This window comes from Anser brachyrhynchus (genome assembly GCF_964034855.1).
Source record: "Anser brachyrhynchus genome assembly, chromosome: 8".
In the NCBI taxonomy this organism is placed as follows: domain Eukaryota; kingdom Metazoa; phylum Chordata; class Aves; order Anseriformes; family Anatidae; genus Anser; species Anser brachyrhynchus.
This window is the reverse complement of record NC_137702.1, coordinates 11,211,133-11,232,017: the sequence shown is the minus strand read 5'-3', so window position 1 is coordinate 11,232,017 and position 20,885 is coordinate 11,211,133. Positions and strand designations below refer to the sequence as shown.

General features: G+C 42.9%; 1 protein-coding gene across 14 annotated transcripts in view; it reads left to right on the top strand.

Annotated features, from left to right (window-relative positions):
• The window catches only part of ST3GAL3 (ST3 beta-galactoside alpha-2,3-sialyltransferase 3), a 180,758-nt gene that overhangs the window by 10,109 nt on the left and 149,764 nt on the right, over positions 1-20,885 (top strand). For 2 of the 14 annotated variants that reach the window (XM_080603461.1, XM_080603460.1), the window contains exon 1: positions 406-3,092. The exons of the other annotated variants lie outside the window; for them this stretch is intronic. The gene's annotated coding sequence lies outside the window, so the exon portion shown is untranslated. Of the gene's footprint in view, positions 1-405; positions 3,093-20,885 lie in introns of those variants that run through there. 14 annotated transcript variants of the gene reach the window in all.

Below are 20,885 nucleotides of genomic sequence, written 5' to 3'. Positions count from 1 at the left end.
CTTCCCCTGATCACATATGTTGGCTCTCTCACCGTCTTACTGTGCCCTTCAGAAATCCTCAGCTTCCACCTATCCTCTGCGCTGTTACCTGCCAGCTGTCTGTCATCCAAAGCGATGTCTCCCGACCCTCTGAAGCCCAAAGAGACATTCGACCTCACCGGATACAATCCGAGGATTGTACCGCGCAGTAATGCCACAGGAGGGTCTAGTTGCAATGAGACAGAAATTAGGCTGAGCTTTGATTGCTCGCTTATTGCTTTTAGTTCTGCTTGTGCCGATTGCTTGCACGTGAGAATCATTTTTTGAGAATAAAAATAAAGAAAACAATTCCTTTTCTCCCCTTCCTGCTCCGCGGCTTGTTTCAGATGTCTCGCAGCCGGCTGATGCTCTGGATCAGCAGTTGATAAACTCTGATCCGGGAGGATTGGTTTCATGTCCAACAGCAACCACCAGTCCAATTCTCCTTCCCTGTATCGCGTTGCTGGGCATGCTGCTGGAGGTTCCTGCTGCAATGCCCGATAAGCTTGATGATATTTTTCTTCCTCTGCACACTCCATGTCTGTTGTTACATGCTCTGAGAAGTTGTGTGTGTTGACAGCTGATGGCTTGGAGATGCTGTTTGCACTGATGCAGTGAATTTGACAGGAGGACTGCTAAGGTGACTTGTGCTAGAACAGGTATCACAAGACTCAATTTCTACAAGGAGACACGTAGCGTCTTTCTGGACAGAGAGTATTTTGTTCAGGTTTGTGCTTCAGGGAGGGAGTCAAAATCTTGGTTGTGACCTTCTGAAAACCAGCACTTTTGTCAATGATATGTACAAAGTCCTTCCCGAATGGAAGTAAGTGCAGAATGAAGTTAAAAGAACAGCTTTGTCCTGTTATATTGCCAAATTGCAATACGTGCCATCCTTTGCTTCTTTCATAGCATCAGAAATTGTGTTGAGACTTCCCCCAGCCTGTATAACAAACAAACCAAAAAAGCGAAAACCAAACAAAACCCCAACCAAACCAAACAAAAACCCGTGTGCACAGCAAAACCCTTCAGGCTGTAACCTGTGTGTGAACTTTGTTAAATGTGGAGGAGGAACCTTGTCTTTGTGCCATGTACCAGGGCGCTGGAGCAGCTTCTAAATTTCTTCAGGTTCTGCCTCTGGATTTTGTGGCTCTGGTTTTTGTGTGCAACTTCTTGTTTTAAGGCACATCAGTTTCTTGGGGGTTTTGTGGTCATTTTGTGGTCATACAGCGAAGGTGTAGGCAGAGGTGGATTTCCAGAAATTGAATGCTTCTGCCGGAAAAGATGACTTAAGTTAGAATAATTTGTGTTGGGCGTCCTGGCAGCTTCCAGGTACCCAGGGTGTTCTGACAGGAGGTGATGTCACCATCTTTTTCTTAGGTGTACATCTACTTTTTATTTTAATCTTGTGTTTTAAATGTGTTCTTCATTTAATCTTGGAAATTACAGTGCTTGCATTAAGCTCCTTCAACAGGTAAAAAGCAGCAATGCCAGCTTTAAGATTTAGCTTATCGATCTTTGTCAGTTGTCACAACTGGTATACGCTGTACCATCATTCTTTTTCTTCTAGAGACTTTTATGGATTGTCTTAAATATCACAGCAAGCTCCCTGCAAGTTTAGTGCAAGCAGCAGTCAAATGTAAGAGGGACGATTTTTATACGGTTGCTTTTGAAAGCAGTGAAGGTGGTAGCGGTTGTCAGTTGATCGTTAGAGTTCAGTCTGTACTAAAAAGGTTTTATTTATCATGTAATTTTATACACGAGGAACCTGTGCAGCCTTGAAATACAAATTGAAAATCCTATATTGGGAAACTCGATAGAAGGAGTTGACGTTAAGCTTCTATAAATAAGCATTTGGAAGTTAACAAATAACAGAATTGAGGTTGCTCATTTAACCGTGATTAGGCCTCCTTGAGCACGTGTAACATGATATGACGTATACAGTTGCAATTATATTTCCTTTTATCTAAAGGGAGCCTTGCCTAATCAGTACAGAAGGCAGATGGTGTTTGATAGCTTCCTGGGCTTTTGTTTTGTAGGTATTCAATCTGTGATCTTGTATATTTCTTCACGACTGATACAAGGTTCAAGGGCAAAAGGAAGTTAGCTTTGTTAATTCCTGGGTGTTTAATAATCTGGGAGTATTGATTTTCTGCATATGTCACTTATTCATTCAATTATTTCCTTTTATACGTGACCAGTGACTGTGTTTGGTGTCGGTGACTCCCTAGCTTCCATGGTCACGTACGTTTTCTCTCTAATCCGTTCTTTGTGCCAGCGGAGGCATGAAGCTAAGCTGGTCCTGGTATCTGACACCCTCGTAATCTCTTCAGAGACTGCTTTTAGAGAACTTGACACCTGTGTTTAATACCAGACAGAAATCAAATTTGTCATAGAGTATGGTGAAAAGTACTTCACCTGCTTACTTGGTGCTCGTGTGATTTGCTCGCTTCATGTGTTAGAAAACGCCTGTGTGTGGCTGTTAGGGATTTATTTGAGTGTAAGAAGTCTGGTCACACCGAGACGCGGATGCTTGTATGTTCAGCTGCTACAGTAAGCGAAGAGTTGAAGTATGTCATTTGTTGCCACTTCTGACACCTCCAAGAAGGGAGCTAAACTTCTGAACAGCCCGAAAAATGCACGTCGGTGGTTCTCTTACCATCTCTGCCTAACTTTAGATCTGTCCTCTTCGATGCCTTCATGAGTTCTGAGAGATCTTTCTCCTTACTGCGTGACTCTACACCTTGCCAAAACACAACGGGGAGTTGAAATGAATTAATTCTCTAAGGCTTATCTTTCCTGTGACAGGAATAGACTAAATTCAGCTAATGTGAGCTTGTTAAGATTGAATTAGGCTCAGCTGCTTCTTCCATTCAAGACAAACTGCCAGCGGCTGTGACCCCTCTCTTATCCTTGTTGTGAGCATGGGGATGGGCTGTTCTTCCCCCAGCCTTGTCTTTTCCATGTGTGTGGTGATGCTGCTAGCTCTCAGAGCAGCAGGTCGGTGCAGAAAGAGGCGTGTAACACTGCGAATGCTGGGCATCGCTGGGACTGTGCGAGCAGTATTTAGGATAGAGGTGAGCTTTCCTTTTTTCCATTTTATTTTTCTTTTCTCTTTTCCTGATTTCCATAATGCAGCTTTGGTCTCTGGCAGTAGCAGTAAGAGAAACCCCTTCCTGCAAGTTCTTCCTGGACCAGCAGTCCCTCAGATTCAAAGTGCTGGGTTGCACTGTGGCGTGCTAAGCGCGTAGAATTGATAACGTGAGGTGGGAGACAAACAAGGAAATGAGAAGGTTGGTGTCAGGGTTAGGTCTCCTGTACGTACATGAAGGACCTCACAGCAGCAGGTGATTATAGCTCTGTTTACTCTTGTTTCTGGGCAGTGAGTTGCCAGGGATTTCTTAACTAATAATGGTAGTGATAGCAGCAGGCTTTGAAGGGCTGAGACATGCACCACAGCCTTTTTCCTAACAACTCTCTCTCCTGTCCAGTGCCTCGGTACATTTGGCTCCGAGGAGGAAGGAGATGGTATCTGTGCTACTGTGAAGGAGGCAGCACATGAGAAAGTGCCCTGGTATCTCTGGACAGTAGGATGGAGATGGAGCCTTGCTGACAGTGCCTCAGGATTTCCTTTATCTGCTCGGAGGAATACTTTTTTACCCAGAGCTGTGAAGGGCAGAATATGGTCACGTTAAAATTAAATACTGATGTTTGTTACTTAACCTGGTACGTGTATAGCTGATTTTGCAAAAACGAGTATGTCGTAAGGAAGGAATGATTCCATTTAAAATGTCCTGGCTATGGAAATATTGGACTCATCCCCCCAAGGCAGCAGTTTTTTTTGGCCTCCCCAAATATTGAAATATGTTTGGGACGAGGACAGTGTGACCATATTTTCCTGTTCTCTATTGTATTTGTATCTACATTAGCATTGAATTAATTTGAAAACATACACTCAACTTCAGGTACTTTTGCCAGAACCCAAGTTAATACAATTTGTAACTATAGATTTTGAGCTCTCAGTTTGAATGTGGCTTTTGAAACATCCCCAGGTATTTTCTGTTGATGTCTCCATAACAATACCAAGTCACTACTCTGTCATCTGTTGCTTAGTGCTATTTTCAACTCAAATTCTGGAAAGGCAGCCAAAGAGATAAAGCTCTGGGAAGAGATTTTCTGAAGGTATTTCAGGACCCTTATCCTTTTTCTTCTTTTTTTTTTTTTAATATCTGTTTCTATGGGAACTGAGGAGACATAAACAGGCAAAACTGACTCACTTCTGGTTGCAGGTTTTTCGTCTGCTTGCATTTCCATGGAGACCAGTCTCACAGCAAATAAGGCTAAATTAATAAAAAGCAATCAAACTTGTACCTTTCGCATATGGTTTCTCTCCTTCAAAATGAAATGGTATTTTTGTCAATTCTCACATTAAGGACTGAAAATGTGTTGAAGAAACTGATCTTTTTACAAGGGTTTGGAACGTGCATGCCCTTCCTTGTGTGGTTAAAGCCTCGCCATACATGTGATGGTATGTGGCAGGGTTATAGCAGTTGTAGCTTGAGTTACTGGGGCTGTCACTTGTCCTACAGTAAGGGAGGGGATCTTGCTTACCATGATGCCTGACTTATTTCCATTCCGTTCTTTAATGACAACCAACTAAAAAACATTCAGCACCAGTGAGCAGCCAGGCTATGGAGGCAAACTCATCCCCTTTTGGGGGAAAAATGTGCACTACCTTCGTGTTCAGACCTCTGCATCTGGGAGTCACTGTCCTATTTGCCTTTGCCAGGAGAAAGAAGCGCAGGAGTGCTCCTATAAAAATAACATTTCAGGGCCAGCTCAACTTGGCATTGCGAGTGTAAATCTCTGATGAAAGTGGCCGGAGCTCAGCTGGCTGAATTTAGGGTTAGGTGGATGAGGAAGCACATCATTTTCTGCTGTGGGATTATGAGGCACTTGTGTCCCTGTTGGTGGGGATGACAAACAAATGGTGATGCTGACCGTTTATTTCAGTTGTTCTGTATCTGTCTATGGCCATAGCCTCAGGGGTGTGTGTTTGTTTTTTACGGTGGACTTTGCTGCTGCTGCTCCTCCTTCTCGGGCTGAAAAGCCTGATAGATGCTAACCTTGTGGGCATTAGTTGCTTTTGAGAGTTGTTTTGGGCAGTATTTTGCAGCAGCATGGGCTTCCTGAAACAGTTGCTTCTTTTTTTTTATTTTTCTTTGCAGGGGCAGAGATTAGAAACAGAGTTACTAGGAGTTCACAGTTATTAGGATCTTCACAGTCGGTTTCTTTACTCAGCTCTTCTGTAGTTCATGTTAATGCTGTACTTATTGTACCAAAACTGATAATGAATGGTTAGAAAGGTCTTGTAAAGCGGATCCAGCAACAAATAAAATGGATTCAGCAGCAAATTTAAGGGATCTTTTCGCTGCTTTTCAGGTGCTTTAGAGATATGAGTATCACAGTGATGCCTTTTTGAAATAAGGGTTCAAAATAGGAAGTAACTTCTCAAGAGAGCAGTGAATATTAGACATAAAGATGTAAAAAAAAAAAAAGGGGGGGGTTAAAATGTCAGTTGCCTAGTAAAATACACTAACTTTTCTAAGAATTCTCCTGTTGGGCTGAAATGTTTTGCTTGTATTGAGCTTGAAAGTAGAAACTTCAGAGCGCCAGCTGTGGTGGCCAGATCTCGTATCTGTGCAGAACGCTGAAAAATAGATTTGGTGCCCAGAAATTGTTATCGCTGTTCAATTTACTTTGTGCTCCCTGGTAGCCTGCCAGAATAAGGAGTGTGGCTAAGCCCAAATTCCTGGAGCTCAGGAAACTCGGTCGTGGCAGTGTCCTCCCCAGGGGTGGTCGTGGCTGGAGGCGGATGCGGGTGCTCCTGGTGCCCCCTGTGCTCGATGCCCTGCACACCCGTGGCTGCTGCCCCTCTGCTGCTGGCACACGTGGAGCCGTCTGCTCACTGGCTGTGCCTCTGGAGGTCTGTGAAAGAGTTAGAAAAGAAATGCAAGAATTTCAAGCGGCGCTTCACAAGGTAGGTCGAAGGATGTGGGTGGATATGTGCTTCATCTTTCTCTGATCCTTTACAACCACGCTGCTCCGGGGACTCTGCTGTCTGTCCCTCTGGGAATTTCTGGTGCTGCGGTAACAACAGCACGGGGCAAAACTCTGCCGGGGCAATGGGAAATGTGCCTGATGGAGCCCTCGAGGGCAGGAGTGAGCATTTCTCTGCAGGAGGAGAGCTCCCTGCAGGCTCCCGAGGCTTAGGGAGCTCCAGGGGCAGGTTGCTGGCAGCAGTAAGAGCAGAGCACCCTGAGCGCCTCTGGTCCGTGGAGTGGCTGTAATGCGGTGCTTGCACTTGCTCTGTCTCCTTTCCAGCTTTTTCAGCCCCGAGTTACTGCTTTAGTTATGAGCCAGTATTGACTTTCCAGCAAAGTATGAAAGCGAGGTGCAGGAGTAAGTACTTCTCCGTCCTCCTACACTAGGATAGTTTTACATCCTAAAGCAGTCAGGTGCTCTGGCTTCTCTTCACGGTGGCAGGCTTGTCACTCCGTGAGTCCCTCATTCGTGCCTTTGTGTCCCCCCTCTCCCTGAGCTTCCCCTGCTCAGCCGCTGTGCGGTTCTTCCCCATACCTCACTGTTTGGGTTTGGTGAGCAGTTCCCTGCCTTGCCTCCATCCTGTCACCGTACATCCCCTTGGCACACGAAGCCTGCGCCTCTGCCCTGTAGCTGATGCAGCAGTGGCTGTTGTGCCTTCAGGTGTTACCGGGCTTGATGGACGCTCCACCCCAGCACTGGTTTGATTTTGGTGAATACTGATGAATAGATCACTCGTATTGATGAACAGACCACAGACTTTCCCTGCTGGCCTTAACATAGGTAGGCTGGCCTTGGGCATCTTTCGTGCTCATGTCAGTTCTGCTGGCGTGGTTGGGGCGATAACGCCTGGCAAAAGGAGGCTGGTTGTGCTTTGTCTCGAGCTGGACAGCTGCGGTCTGGCCATGGCCTTAGTACTGATTCTGACCATGTCTTAGGCATGTTTTGGAGAAGAGGTTTTTCCATAGATTGTCGTCTTCTGCCAAGCTACTTAGTGCTTTTGTTGCTATCAGAGCTCATTTTTCTGTTGGAAACGGAAGTTACATCCCGGTGCCAGGCTGAGGGAAGGCACCAGCCAAGCCTGGCGATGACTTGCAAGGACAGTACGGCTGGGTCGCGAGGTGCAGCTCTGTGAATCGCATACCTCTGTGCTTCCTAAGGAGTGCAGCTGTGTACCCACGCACCAAGCAGAACGTAATTCGTGCTCTGCGTGCAAATCCTGAGTAGTTTTTGGAACCCGAGATGGCTGACTTATACCACAGGAGTGCGTCGCTCTTGTATGCACTGCCTTCTTGAGGAATAATAGCCTGTGAGGCTAGCACGAAATTCTAGTCGGGTACAGAAACTACAAAGTATTTCATAACCGGTTCTTAGTATTGTGAAATAACCATATGCTTGCGCAATCAAAGGTACGTGTCTTTGGGGGTCAGAATTTAGCTCTTCTTGCTCTGTTCGAGAGAAAAAAAAAAAGAAAAATCAGAATGTGTTAAAAAATAGTTATTTGCAATTTTAGAAACTTATAAACACATAAGTTGCTTGTCTTAAACTTTTTTCAAATGATGCTAGGATCCATCCTACTTTAACTCAGTCCCTGTTACAAGGTGTCATTTTTTTCTTAGCTATTTACCAGTGGATTTCAGTGCTAGGAACACTGGTTAAATCTAAGCTTCATCTGAGCTGGGTAAGTATGCCCCTTACCTCTTGGAACAAGCAGAGTTAACGCAGCGTAGCTATAGAATGCTTTAAAGGAAGTAGTAAGAATGTGAAGGCACAGAAATCAATAAATGTTGAGTTTTTCAAATGGGTAAGTAGCTGAGGGCTTCCCACACACTAAGGCTTACTCTAAATAAATGTTGACAAGGTTAATAATTTATATGTACAATTAAATCTTTTTATCTTCGTCAGAAATGAATCAAACTCCTAATAGCGGTAATGCTACGTAAGCATCGCTATTCAGTTGCGATTGTGTCTAGAGATCCTAATCAAAAAAATGTACTGAGACATTTCTTAGGATGAAGGGTGGTAGCTTAAACAGACTGGACTCAGGAAGGCAGAGGAAGCGGAGGCACAGGAAAGTGAAATTATTCCGTGTCACACAGCAGCTCAAGGGCAGAGCTATGAATAGAATAAAGGTCTCCAGGCTCTCAGTCCAGCGTCCAGTTGGCCAAAGGAGGCTTCTTTTCCTGTATTAATGCATTCTGCATCTGCTCGATTGAGAGAACAGCAATATGCTGAAGTTGCTTGCTTGGGGCAGAGATTATCTGCTCCTATTTGTACAAACACAGAACTGTTTAGAAGTGTAGTGTCAGTAATAAAGCTGGCGAGGTGATGGCTTGCATGGGCAGTGCTGGTGGCTTGATGTAGGTGCTGTAATTAGGGGGTGATGAGGCTGCTGTTAGGTGCTCGTGGAACTTGCCTAAGATGCTTCTGTGCGAGTGCCTGAACAGTTGTGAATGCTGGTTTGGGGTTTGCAGCCTTCAGAGTCACCACATCAAAGGCACAGCACTTCATGCTTTCTAGCTGCATAAATACCACAACTGCGTTTTTCTTTTTGAAGGTAGGTTGTTTGTTTTGTTTTTTTTTCTAGTGGAAAAGTTGAATTTTGCGCTCCATACTCAGGCACAGAACTCTATTTTCTTCTATTTAAACTTAAAAAAAAAAAAAAATGTTCAGGCACAGACTAAACTTCTAGAATTTGTGCTCAAAGGATGAAAATGCGAGCTTTCGAAAAGTGGGGAATAATGGAACAGTTGAGGCCGTTTTAACCATAGCAGTCACTAATGCTCTGGGTAAAATTAGAAATCTAATTACTGTGAATTTAGTTGCTGAGACTTTTTTGCCTTTTGAGACTTGCCCCACACAATTCTGTCACGTTCTAAATAGAGCATAGGCGGTTCTCCATTATGCTGCTCGGAAATTAGTAATTCTGCATTTTTGTTAGCACTGTTGCTGTAATCTCTGCTTAGAAGTGCCCTATTTGAGCATTGGGAAGGCTTTTATTATTATTAAAAATGAGTCATTACAACATTAATTTCTCTCTATATTGGTCCTTTTGTGTTTGGGTCCAGTACTTTATAAGAAGCAGAAGGCAGAGCTAATGCAGTGTAAAGACTGCAAAATGAATTCTAGTTCTTAAAAAAAAAAAAAAAAAAAGTGTTAATTCTGATTGAATTTTCTAAATTTATTTCATATTTAAGGATATAGTTTGAATATTTCTAAACTTCTGAGAGGTTTGCATATTGAAAAAAAGGCCATATAGGCATTAGGAAAATATGAAAGCTTCTGCACAATATGATGTTTTATTACTTCTGCTTGCTGCATGTGCTGTTTCTCACTAAGTTAGTGCTATAATTATGATGTCTTGGATCTGAGAAATAGTTTGTGCTCCTGTGAACAGAGAACATGCCACTATGTAGAGAGACTGCCTTCAGGCTTCTGCATCCTGACCTCTGGATGCTTTAAGTTTCTTGATATAGTTATTAAAACTTTCTTTTTTTTTTTAATCAAGAATTTAAAATAGCTCATAAACCAGGGCTGCATATTCTTTATATGTTCTCCTATACAAGTTGCGTTTTCTGCCTCAAAGGATGGATGAAGGACTAGAGAAACCTGCTGTTGCGTGGTGCTGGGTATTTCACTCGCTTCCAGCAACCTTTACAGTTATAGCATAAAAAAGAACTAAGGTAAGAATTTTTTTCCTGCACACTTGAATATAACTGCTGAAGTCTGGGCTACTTTGGCTGATTTTATTTAAGACTTAGTAGTGTAGCCAAAAGGTTAAAAAGCCCCTCTCAGGTGTTGTGTATTAATCGCTGTGTTTGACATAATGCTGCTTTAGTATAAACACGCCTTGCTCAGCAGTCGTGCGTTTGTTTGTGCCTTTGCAGCAGTGGAATTACCCCATAAGTAGCTTTCTTTATCCTCGTCCCGGTTCGTGATGTTAACTAATCTCATAATGAGCTCTTCTTGAGGACCTGCTTAAGGGAAGTTTGGAGTATCTGTATGATAGACTGCTTCACGTGTTGCAGTTGCTTGGCTGGAAGAGCCGGACAGAAGCTGTCAGAGCACTTAGCACACAGTCAGCTTTGCTGCTTGTGCCCTGGAACAGGAGGCTGGGGGGATCGAAGAGCCGTTCGTGCTCGTGGGAAAGTCTTTAGGAGGCTTGTGGGGTATGGGAGCCTTGTGGGATCTGCTGTCAGATCTCTCCCTGAGAGCTCCAGATGATGCACCAGGAACTGCAGTATCTCTATCACCTTTTCCTGCGTGAACAGTTCTTTTTCCCATGATTTATACTGGTCTGTTCCCATAAGCAGGGATTTGTAAAAAGGCACATTGTGTCTCACACCTCAGTGGAAGTAGCACGTGGTACTGTGATTTTTTTTTTTTTCCTGAAGAATTAAGTTTTTCGCTTTGTCCTCTGATTAATTTTTTGTTAGATGCTTTAATCTTTGCAAAGACTAAATAACACGATAGCAGAGGTAGCGTGAATTGACTTTGGGATGTGCTGTAATGGAAAAGTTTCTGCTGAGCCCACGGCTGAGCAGCTCCCTCTCCGCTGGCAAGCGTTCAGATACGCTGGAAAACTTGGTCGTATAACGGATCCGAACAGGAAACTGATACAGTGTGAAAATACAGAAGCCTTCCTTTCCCTCCCGCTCCAGTTCTTTGGAAGCGTTGGTTTTGGGCCATACCAGGCAGGCTGAAGCGCTTAAGCCCGTACCTCGGCTCTGTCTCGCAGGCAGCCAGGTGAGCAGGCTGCGGCCGGCCGAGCCGTGCGGTTCGTGCAGGTACCACCGGAGGGCAGCAGATGTCTGCTGCCTGACCCCTCACCAGCACTCCGCGCTGCCAAAAGCTCGACTGTTGGGTTAATATTATTTCCAAAAAAAAAAAAAAAAATCACAGCATTCCTCTTTCCCGTGCAGTTGCCAAGTGGCACCTGCCGTTCTCTGGGTGAGCTTCTGTAAATTGTAAGTCAAAAAACCCTTCTCCAGAGTCACTTGCTTTTAGAGTAACTTAATTTGGAAGGAATTTTGCTATGTGTTGTATCCAGTTACCGGTATCCGTTTTCATAATCTGATCCAAGTCCCATCCCATAACAGGTTTTTGTCTTTGCCTCCTGCCGCTCCTATTCAGAAGGCATTTTTCAGCTTTGTGCTAATAATTGGATTTTTATTAATTCCAATTGTGTTTGTTTTTTTTTTTTTTTTAAACATGCATTTCCCCAAAGAACCTGGGGAGAGTAGGGGGACGTTATGCAGGGATGCAAGGTTCTGGGGTACCATGCTTGTGTTGTTGCAGAGGGAGGGAAATCCAGACAAATCTGAACTTCTTAGGAAACCATGCTTTGTTACTTCAGTTATTTTCAGAATAACTGGTTTGATTTAAAGGACTTCTGCTAGTTGAGGAGAAATACCTTTTCAAACCTGGTTATAAGCTTCTGGCACTGTCCTCCTGTGGTATTGAGCTTCACAAACTAATTGTGTGTGAAAAAGCACTCCTTAAGTCCAGTTAAAAGCATAAGTGAGTAAAGAAGATGGTGAAATAATTTAATTTTCCTATTAGCTTCTGGTAAAATTGACCTAAATGGATAGCAGGAAGTGTTAATTAAAAAAAGTGATTTTGAAGACATAGTGTGGTGGATGTTTAAATCCTGCTAGAAAATACAGTAGAGTCATATGTGGTAACTATGGATGTGAGATCAGCTTGAAGATGAAAGTAGGTTTATTCTAGCAAAGCAGGTTTAAATTTGGAATTATGCTTGGGAAATAAGTTACAAGTGGGAAATATCCAAATCACACTAACTCTGGATATTTATTTTCTGTTACTTTCTTATATTCTTGTATTGAAATGCAAAAAAAGCTTAATAATACTCTGGTTTTTGACTTGGGTTGATTATGAGAAGTAAAGTAAAGGTAATTTGGGGTGGCCAATCAATCAGTGCTTTCTTGATTTGTTTCCACTGAACTAAGGGCAGTGTATTTCTGGAGCAGAACCTCTGTCTCTGTTAATTCTGTTGTTTAAAACTGAATCTTTTTACCATCTCTCTCCCAAGTTTATATCCATATATTTTTCTGGGTCTGTTTAGCCACTGTCACTGCAGTTTTAGTGGTAAAAAGAGCTCTTTTACTAAATAGAACTGCAATATACTCTCCTATTTGTTTTGTTGTTTTTTTTCTCCTGTGAGAAATTTTCAGTGCTTTCAAGAACAGAGTAAGACTTTGCAAATTATGTGATGATAATGGTTGGAGGGAACATTGTGAGATCTCTAGTCCGACCTCCTGCTCAGTGTGGGGTTGGTTACTGGTTGGGACCACGTTACTCAGGTCTTTATCCACTCAGGTCTTGAAAACGTCAAAGGACGGAGACCTCACAGCCTTCCAGTACAACCTTTTCCAATGCCTCGCTGTCTCGATTGTGAACAGATTTTTCCATATATCCAGTCTGAGCTTCTCTCGCTTCAACTTACGCGTATTGCCTCTGTGTCGCGCCACGCAACACTTTGGGAACCAGGCTCTGTTTTCCTTATAGCCTTCTTGCAGGTGCTGGAGGGCTGTTATTTTGTCTCCCCAAAGCTTTGTTTTCTCCAGGCTAAACAAGCCTCCTTCGCTCAGTCTGTCCTCACAGGTCATGTGTTAGCATCCTGGTATTTGATCATCTGCACAATCCCTTGTTTGTCTGTAGCCCGCCCCAGAGACCAGGCGTGATGCATTAAGACAGAGGGCTCATTGTTTTTTAGATGATTTTGTGTTTTGCTTTGTTTTTCCCTATTTTTTCTGCTTCATGTCTGTTAAATCATTCTGTGTACTTTCTTGTATTTCATCTTCCGCTTCAAATGCCACTTAATTGTGCGTTTGTTGTACAAGAGGTGCGTGGCGCCTATATTGGAGCTTGCTGAAGGTATGCCAGATGAATAAAGGGGCACTTAACATTGAATGGATGGTGCGAATGTGCAGTAGCAACACGGGAAATGGTGTTGCTACCAAAAAGGCTTTTTGCTCCTGAAGAGCCTTAGTCCAAAAGCGGTCACTGTTCAGGGAGTAGCAACAGAGGGATGAGCTGAAAACCAGACATCAGACAGCAGGCACCCTCCCTGGGCAACCTGTTCCGTGTCCTGCTACCTTCCTGGTGAAAAACTTCTTCCCGAAGTCCAGTCTGGACCTCCTGAGCTGTGACTTGTGGCCACCGTCACTTCCTTCCCCTGAAGGACTCAGAAGATGGTGTGGGCATTGAGAATGTTCTCCGTGTGTCTGCCTGTCTCCCTGCAGATGTTATGTATGTAGGCAGTGAAGCCCCAAAGGCAGCGTGAAAAGTGGGGTGTTCCGAGATTATCAGGGCTTTGTTTTGAAGCTCCTGAGCTGGGCAGATGAAAAAGTCAGGGAGGAAAGGCTGAGGCTCTTTGTGCACCACTAGTAATTTAGCCTCTGAGTACTTGACAAGCAGCTATTTAGTAAGCCCAGAATAACAAAGAACTATCTGGAAGAGGATGGGTATCACAGACTGCTGTGTAATCAGATGTCAAGGACTGGTGTGAAGATGATGGTTGCAAGGCAGGCTGTGCATGTGATCACTGCCTCCCCCTGGAGAAGACAGTGCTGCTGCTAACAGCTGGACTGGGTGGGCACCGCTGCATCTGAACTTCTTCACTGCTGCCAGCTGTTAGTGAGGGGCATGTCTGGGTTATGACAAAAAATGCGGAGATATTTGGAGTGCTGAACACAAGTTTGATCTTTACTGAAGTGACTGCAAACTTGGGTTCGCAACCTGTTTTGGGGGAGATGGGTGACGACAGGGTGTTGCATCCAAAAGGAGTAGCGCCCTTAGTGCTTCCCTTGTGTACTTGTGTTTGTTCTTTTTAATCCCTTTGAGCATTTATATTGATTATTCTGTCATCTTCCAACTTTCTGGACTTCTTTCTTCAAGACCATCTAGTTCTGCAGTTTCCCATACAGTGCAGATGTTACTTTCCAAGCTATTTTTGAGGTAGTTTATTTATTATTATTTTTTAGTCAGAGATCCACAGTAAGCTCTTTAAATCTCTCCCATGAATTTCTTCATTGATTTTTAAACCCCTGCGGTCTACTTACAGCATTCCCTCAGCTGTGCAACAGGACATGTGTTGTCCATAGTCTGGCACGTTGCCACTTCATCTACCTTTTGAGTCCTTTCATCCAGTTGCTCGTAACTGCCTTGTCTTGCAGTGACCACACCAGCAATAGCTGTTGTCTCTTTTTTTCACAGAAGCTATTTGTTGTCCTTTAAAGGTGAGATTTCCAAGGCACTGAAGTTAATGATCAGTGACAAACAACGTAATCTCAACTATTACTGGAAGAAGAGATAACTGAGTATATTCCTGAAGCCTCTTTATCTTAAAATAACTTTTATCTATTCCTCCTAGCATATGCCAGTGTACACCTTATAAAAAATTTTAATTAAAAAACAATATATATATTTGTACTATTTCCTTTGTCCTTGTCCAGTGGGAGCTATTGGAATGAATGTTTCCAGAAGGCTGCATGTTGCACTGATTGCTGGGTGGTTCCTTTCTTACATCCTGTACAGTGTGAAGCCTGGTCTCTGGAATGGCTGTTGGGTCTCATAAAATGTTAGGGGAAAATGTGGTTATGTGCTATCACATGGCATATAAATCCTGTGCAGTTGCATGTAGGATGCTGTACTCCAAGCCAGGATTATGATCTCGTGCAGGCTCACATAAATCAGAAATGTCATCTTGAAGACAGGAGCAAGTTCATAGTTTTTAATTTCTCTCTTCCCTCATGTTTCTGCAGCAAGGCAAACAATTTTGGATTCTCTTAAAGGGCAGGCTTGAAAGGGCCTCGCATTTCTAGATGAATGGTGGGCAATCGTACTAATGAGAATGAGGTTAAGTTGCTGTGATTGTAACCACCTTGAGACTTGGGCTGAATTAAAAAAATATATATATATGGCTTTTGCTATAAGGTATCTCTTATCACTGCCCTGATGTTAAAAATGAGAATAGTGGTCTTGAACAGCAAATCTGTAGGTAATGCATTTAATTAAAAAATAGAATTCATTTTTAACCGATAAAACTTCGGTTATTTTAATATTTATGTTGTGTATTTCAGTGCCAGTAGCTTGCGTTTTTGTTTTCTGGGCTCTGTCTTTTAGCCCAGCTCCTTCGCTGGCATTAAGAAACAACCAAGAGTGAGAGCTGGAACTGCGAGGTAGTTTCCTTTCCTGTTGTATTACAGTTTGGTTACTTGCTAAGATACTTGAGTAAATATTTAATTTGTAAACTGATTGTACTATGTTTTTTTAACTGTAGATTAATATACTTTGCTTTTAGTAATATTTATTTTCTTGTTTATCTTATCTTAAATATTGCTACTCATTTTAGAAGCTGCGTGTTTTTTTTTTTTTAACAATGGCCACTCAAAATATTTTCCTTTATAGGAAATTGTAGAAAACAGCCTTGGAAAGAACTGCAGGAGGTCTTACTCCAGGACTTTAGAAACAATATTTTTAGCATAATTTTATGCCAGCATATGTCAGAAGTACTCTATAAAACCTAATGATGGAAACTTGGACAATCTATCCCAGTGCTTAATTATTCTTCCCTGTAGACAGATTCTTCCTCATGTCTGCTCTAAATCATTTTGATTGCAATCAAGTCAATGGTGAGCTTTTGTGAATACCCTCCTCCCTTTCTCAATATGTGTTTGTGTTTTAGGCTAGTTGATAACCTTCTTTTCAGTCTTGTTTTCTTAAATTTTCTAGACACGGATCATTCTTACTGCTCTTTTTTAGACCCTGCAGTTTGTCCATGTGTTTCTTGGAGTGTGGTATTCCAGACTGCTATATTTTTTTATTTTTTGAGGCTTTGTCTGTATGAATGGAGTAGGAAATGTAGGTTGTGGTTATATTCTTGTTCATGCTTTTCAGTGCAAAGACATTGGGGTTTCAGTATTGCGGTGCTGATTCAGATCAGCTTGCCATTCACTGTAACTCGCAACACCACTGTAGCCTGCAGGAAGGGTGCCATGACCCCTTGCCAAGATTCAGGTCTTTGTATACTTGCCGTATACGTGGATGCCTTGTTGCTGTTGCCCTGGAATATATAAAGCTGTGGTTCTGGGTCTGCTCCAGTGGAAAGACAAGAAACCATCCTGTATGTATCCTGATGGGAAAGCTAACCTACTAGCCCGTGGGTTACAGTTGCTAGATATCAGACATTCTAAACAGGAGACAAATATGTGCTTTTTAGCCTGAACTAATTCTTAGAGTAGAGTTTTGATATATAATTTTAACTGTCTAGGGTAGGATTAAGAGTACTGATCGATTGCCTCTGAGGAACGGCAGAGTCCTTTTCAGGTGCCTAGATCTGGTCGATGGTAGATGCTTCAAAGTGTTGATTTTTCATGATATTGATTAATCACTCACAAGGTAAGGGATTCGGTTCTGATGTTGCTCACTTTGAGAGTTCTTTGTGAATAATGGAAGTTCAAGATTAAAAAGTTCAAGGGGAAAATTTTAAACTAAAAATCTATAAGTTGATCATAAGCAAAACTCCAAAAGCTAACTGCAGGTGAAATATTTGGTGATTCTGCGTGAATCAAATCTGCCCTCAATAGGGAGAAAGCTTCATCTCTGTACAGAAGGATTTTATTATTTCTGAAGGCAGGTGGTGTGTAGTTCTGGATCACACTGAAATGTACTTATCCACAGTTCATTTTAGGACATTGACTGTAACCTCATAAGCTAGTTTAAATGTTCCATGCTCTTATGTCTTCTTTTTTTTCTTGCTGCCTGTTCGTACAGGTGTTGCATGGAATGCCTGTGCTTCAAATCAACCTTGGGAGCTTTTTTGCCCTCTAATGCTCATACAGTCAGTGCTTTTTCTACTTCTCCTTGCTTTCCACATGACCTGAGAAGGGCTGTATGTGCTTCCAGTTTCTGAATTTCTCCACTGCTAAAGATCATCAACTCAGCGCTGTGAGGGCTGTGTCTCCTGAAGTCCACGGCTTGTGTTGAATCCCCACTCAAAATAGTCTTCAGTGAATGGGTTTGGAAACTTCATCCCAAGCTGAAGCTCAGGGACTGTCTGCCTATCTCCCCATTTCTCCTCTTGCTGTGCTGAATCTGCAATGTAATGCTGCATCCCTCTTCCAGCATGGGGCTAGGAGGTGGTCATAAGATATCAGGAGTAGAGGAGTCTGCCTGTGTTGTTACCCCTAGGGCCATTTGCAGATGGGATGTAGCCATCAACTGGCTTTTTGAAGAACCGGAGTGTTTGGACTTCTCTATGATGTGTGGCTGTTGGATGATGCACTAATTATAAAACTTAAAAGCCCCTTGGAAAACTACCTTTGGCTTTACAGAAATGATCCAGAAGATGTTGCTGTGGTGTTGACAGTCTCTGGTCTTCCTTAGAGGATAGGTGTTTTTATATATGTAAAAGGAATATGTGTATACATATATATGCATATATACACTTTTTTTTTCCCGATCACAGACAAAGGTCTTGGGGAAAAAAATAGCTGTACACCATAACCAACACCAAACCTGACTCTAGTGTGAAGAAACCAACATACCTGGAAGATCTTGACAGGAAACTAGATGGTTGATAAAGCTATGTAGATGTTTTTGGTAGCTGTTCCTGCGCTGGGTGTCTGTGATGGTCAGGACTGGGATTCATCTTGTGCTATTCTGCTCTGTAACAGTAGAGGGTACTGTTGTTGTAAGATACAAAACGAGTTTTTTCAAATGTTGATATGTGGGCATGGAGCTTGGATATTTTTGCTTCTGGTATATTGGTCATTGGAACACTTGGCATGTTATTAGTCATCTTTGGGTCACTCAAGACCGTCTTCATCCCATCTATTAATGAATTTAGTAAGAAGTTTTGTGACAATCTATTAATTTTGTTAGGTCAGCATGAATGTTTTCTCGTTATTTTTGCTGCCACAAAGTGTTTCAAAGACGCATTGTCTTATACAGCTTCCTTTTCCTTAAGTACCATGGAAAGATTGTTTGTTCTTTGTTCTAGATTGAGGCACTCATTACGCTGGACAGGTTTGTGGAGAGTTGTTCTTCTGGAGATGAAATTTAAAAAAGAACAGTGATGGTTTGGGGACAAAGCTGTAATTATTCCATCTCTCATTGAATAGCCTTAACAATCATTCCTCTTCTGTTTTATTTACCACATTCTTACATAGTCTCTGGCCTCTGTTCACCATGGAGTTGTTTTATTTGAATGTTGACAGGTGTGCAGTTATTTAAGACCCACTTTTAAGGAATGTTACTGCTTTGCCAAGGATTATTTGAGTTCTGTGGAAAGGCCCTGAGCTTTCCAAAACTAAGTTTCTGGGGTTTTAGTTACATGGTATGTTGATTTTGGTGGCTAACCTGCTGTAAGTAACTGTGTACTTGCCTTTTTCTGGGATATTCTTGGTGGTTTTTGACTCATGCTTTTTCACTGATCCAATTTACAACCTGTACCCTGTGAGCAGTTGTCTTGGCACAGATGTGGCGGTGGGGAGCTGCTGTGGTGTGCTGGGCCACATGGTGTGAAAATTGCCTTTTTATTGCTTTATTGACAAAGCACTCTGTAAGTACACCTTGAGGTTAGTGTTAATTTTGGGTTGGAATTGGTAATACTGGTGAGAGCGAAACATCTTCAGGTTGGTCGCTGCCCTATTCCAGCTGTATCGTAACATATTTACGCTGTCAGAAATCCCAGTATGGGTGTATTTGTTGTTATGCTGTCAAGAAATGCTGCTTTGCACGTCAAGTTTTCTACAATTCTGAAATTCCAAATTCCATGGAGGAGGTGGTCGCTGTAGGAGATGTCACTGACATGGAATATAGTGAACAAGTGCAGAGAAACTGCCTGGGTCCTGTGAAGTAACTCTGGTTGTTTGCGGCCTGCATGCTGCTAAGCTGGCCGTTCCTCTGGAGAGCCTGTGGTAAAGAACGGTTTATTATGGGTAATAGTTGTGACCTCAACAGGATCATTCTTGGATTTTCACTCCTGGGCTCAAATAGCAGCTGTAACAATGCATTTCATTATGTTGGAAGGGAAATTCTTTGTAGGTGAACTCCAACCTTACAGTTACTGGATTTATCCCGTGCTCCTTGTAGGCCTCAGCTCTCGCTTTGAGGCTGATTTAAGACTTTTTGCCCGGCATCGTGCCACTGTCAGACTGGAAGGTCTGTCTTTCTTGCAGTTAGCTGGACTCCTCTGCATTTACTTTGATCTGAATCAGTCTAACATGGCTGGAAGTGCTTGCACTAAAACCACGAGATAATGCTGATTTAGAACAACGGTGTTTCACTGAATCATAAAATAGTTGAGGCTAGAAGTCACCTCTGGAAGTCATCTTCATCCTCACGGCGAAATTACTTTTTTAATTACGTTTAAATAGAATTTCCTGGTTTTAATTTGTTCCCATTGTCTCTTGTCCTTTCACTGGGCACCTCTGAGAAGAGCCTGTCTCTGCCGCCTTTACTCCCTCCCATCGGGTATTTATACACATTACTAAGATTCTCCTGATCCTCCTCTGCTCAAGGCCGAACAACCCCAGTGCTCTCAGCCTGTCCCATGGCAGATGCTCCAATCCCTTAATCACCTTAGTGCGCTGGACTCGCTCCAGTGTGTCCCTGTGCCTCTTGTAGCGGGGGATCCCCAGCAGGATCCCCCTTCTCGCCTTTCCACGAGGGTGCGATGCTGCCTCACCTTCCTTCCTCTGCTTGTCCACCAGGACTCCCGGGTCCTTCTCTGCAAAGCTGGTTTCCAGCAGGTTGGTACTCGACCTGTGTGGGTGCACGGGGTTATTCCTCCCCAGGAGCAGGACTTCACGTTTCCCTTTGCTGAATTTCATGAGACTTCTGTCTGCCCATTTCTCCAGCACTTTTATTTTTTTGGCAGCAGGCTTGCTGCCCAATTCAGCAGCAGGCCCGTATTTTCTCTAGTCTTCCTTTTACTCCTAATTTACCTATAGAAAGCCCCAGGTTCAACTCCTGGCAGGCTTTGGCTTTCCCTAAGCCTGTCCCTGCACGCTAGCACGGTGTATGTTTTCTTCCCAGCTTGCCTGGCTCTGCCCCTACCTCATGTATGCTTTTTTTTACGTTTGAATTTTGACAGGAGCTCCTTGTTTGTCCATGCAGGACTCCTGCTGCCTTTGCTCAATTCCCTGCATGCTGGGCTGGACCATTCTTGAGCTTGAAGGAGTTGCTCCTTCAAAATCAGCCAGCTCTCCTGCACCACTTCTCTTCTCTCCAGGCCCATATCCTATGGCTTTCTTTGAAGCAGGTCCCTGAGCAGGCTGAATTCTGCTTTCCTGAAGCTCAAGGTTATGATCCTGTTATATGCCTTGTTTTCTTTGCCTTGCTTGTGCCATAGTGCTTGGTTCTGTGACTTCCCTGGCTTGAGCATCAGTAGCGTTAATGCCTCAGGCTGCATTCGTGGTGAGCTGGCTAGGTTGCATGTTTTAATCTGAATGAAAGATTTTCTTGTATCTGAAATTCATACCTTGTGTGAAGTAGAGTGTACAGCTCTGAGTAAATGCTAAATGTTTTTTCAAAAGACTGTATTTTCTTTTGGTGTGTTCTTAAGTTGTATTTACTGATAGATCTGTTCTGAATGTCTTTCTGGTCTTATGTACCTGTGCTGGTAGTGATGCCATTAGTCTCTCTGATTCTGATTGCTGCATGCAGTTTTCCTAGAAAAACTTTCATCTAGTTAGACATGGTTTAAATGACTTCCTTGCTAAATCCATTGCCATCCCTTT